Source organism: Triticum dicoccoides, chromosome 1A (assembly GCF_002162155.2).
Source record: "Triticum dicoccoides isolate Atlit2015 ecotype Zavitan chromosome 1A, WEW_v2.0, whole genome shotgun sequence".
Taxonomy (NCBI): Eukaryota; Viridiplantae; Streptophyta; class Magnoliopsida; order Poales; family Poaceae; genus Triticum; species Triticum dicoccoides.
The window spans coordinates 326,549,508-326,552,483 of NC_041380.1; positions in this window are offsets into that span (position 1 = coordinate 326,549,508).

The window sequence follows — 2,976 nt, forward strand, 5'->3', positions numbered from 1 at the left end:
ATATAGGCAAACTGTTTTTTGCGGGATGATGTATTGCCATGCAACACATTGTAATTTAGAAAGAGCTGGAATAATATGCTGAATTTTCAAATAAGAAGTTGCATCATGGAATTTGTAAGCTGACTGCCTTGTTTTAACCTAAATAATAAGTGCCACATATGTGGCACGAAGCACTCCAACTCGGGTATTTTTTACAACTTAAGTTGCCATCCGAAAAGGAAAAAACAAACCTAAAAAAATTAAAACTTACATTCAAAAAAGTTGTCATGCTTGATAACTAAAGTTTTCATTATTTCGTCACTAAATTTGTCATAAAAAATGTTCATAGTTGCCATGTGTTTATGCCACATGTGTGACACTTATCAGGGTCATTTTTTTAATGTTACTGCCTTACTACCCTTTTCTTTAGTTGACTTAGTATATGCATGGCTCTATCATGGATCACGAAATATGCACCACCTACTTTTGACAAATACGTAGTAGTTACCTTTACTCTCTTTTCCCTGTGATACTTCTCTATAATGGATGGCTACTTCTTTTTGGCATTTATACTCAAAATTTCAGTTTCAGCTCGATTCTATGAGTATGGCAACGATCCTCATAATTATTGTACACATTAAAGGGATGTGGGTACAGTTTTCAAGCGTAATCTTAAAGTTGCTCACAAATTAGTATTGTCGATCTTAATCGGCATCGGCGAGAACCAGAAAGTCTTGCGCTTTTTGATCAATGTCAATGGAAAGAATTAGGAATAATCATTAAATTGCAATCCTCTGCAAAAATACTTAGTTCTAGTATACTACTGTCATATAGCCTACCGTTTCTTTAGTGCAGAAACAAATAGAGTATTAGGTCGTATGAAGTGTTTTTTTAGGATAAACTCATGCAGAGTTTCAACACTTCTTTTTTTTGCGATCATTACAAAACTCTTAACATGCGATAAGATGGTTGCCCATTGATTTCATAAGTTCACATCAGCATACCACTGGGAGGTGTGACCACTCATGAAGCTATTGCTACTTATTGTTATTCTACCTGCCAGAAAATGATAGTGATCTCAATCAACAATTAAACGAAACATGAAGGAACGATGCAGTGTTATATGTAATGTGTAAAGTATTTGTAATGTGTATAAATAACGAATCATAAATCTCTAGGATTCTCTTGTGGAATCAGGAAATCTGTTACAGGTTATTTCGAGAAATATACTCACCAAAAGGTAATATACTTTCTGTTGTTATCCTGTCGTTCTCACTTGAGTTGGCATCACATTCACAATAAATGGAAAGATATGCATGCATCCTCTCCAGAAACAAGGAAAAAGGAAGAAATGAACATGAATGGGCTTGCAGATGGTTTTGTCAAAAGATTGCAGATGGTTTTGTCAAAAGATATGTCAAGAGAACACATTTATGGCTTTGACAATTCCTGACCATCTAATCATTTTTGTTGTGTCATGTTGCATCTGGATAATCGATTTTTTTTTTTTTTTTGCAAATTGGATGTTGGTAGTATATAGCTAGCCTGGGACCACCTCATACTTTATACGTTGTCGGTTGTCGCATTGCAGGCAGTCACGTTCAAATTTCTATTTTCGTCTTTCTTTTAACACAATATAATTGGGTAAGCTCACATACACTTACATACATTCGTCCTATGAACTATTGAACGCGCATCTTAACCCTATGGGCCCCTCTAAAATACCGAGCCGACAGGATCTTCGTAGCCGACGAGAATGTCGACGCCCACTGATCGAACGAATGTCACTGAAAGGATTGAAATAATTCAGAAAAATGTGTACACTGGTGTCAACTCTAAGAGTTGAACTCCGGTGGGCTGGTTCCATCACAAGAAACCTAACCATTTGATCTACGCCGAGTTTACATTTTAGAGGAGGCTGCCTTCAGATACTCCATCTTATTTCTCATGTCGTCTCTAGAATAAGTAGAATAAGAGTAGCGGGTGCAAATGCCCACGCGTTACTGGTAAGCTTCCACCTATAAGCAATTCTTCAGTAATGCCCCCTCGGTTGGTATCAGGCCACGGTTGCATCATAAACTCTTTGCATATTCGCAAAAAACGTTTACATACTAATATATTAAAGTCATATTACATATGTAAATTGTGATACCCACAGGGCTAAAATTCTAGGTCCGCCACAAACAATTTGAAGACTTTGAGAGAAAGTGACACCAACTACTACTCGTATTTCGCAACGCGTGTCAATGATTTGGCCCGGAGGCCGCATGCAGGCAATCGTGCAGGTAGGCAGACAAACGAGACCAAATTTATTATTATCAAGATCGCAAGCTACCTCTCCTCGAATCACAGATGCAGTGCACGTATATTCCATCATCATTGGGCAATTATATTGCTTCACTGTGAGATGCTGTGGCGTTAATGGTTTGCTTTTAGGAGGAGTGCGTGCGTGCGTGTACCGGACCAAAGAAAGGGAGGACGCGGGAACGTTTGGTGGCGATGCACTGAACGGGAACGAGTTATTACGAGCGCCTCGCCGCGGCTGCCACGAGCGGCTCCCTGTCTGCCTGCCCTGCACTGCACACCAACACGCGCCACAGCGGTAGGAACGAATTGGATCGCGGCGGCTGGCCTACTACCGAGGACAGATAAATGCATGTTCGAAACCATCAGGGTATTTCCCCGCAAAAAAAAGAAATCATCAGGGTATTTCTTGTACTAAAAGGTTACTTCTCACCTTCTCCGGGCGGGAAAACAATTACACAAGTATGTCCGTGCTTTTTTAGATTTTTTTAAATAACATATCGTCTAAACTATGCGTCCAAATTACAAATCGTTTTCACTGTTGTGTTCTCGCATTAAAATCTTTAAAATTAGGTCTCATGTTAAATTTTGAAAAAAAATAGAGCAAATTTTGTGCTTTCAACATTGAACTAACGTGTGCTTTCAAACTGCACTAATTTATGCTTCGACGGGATGAAGCATAACTATACTTTC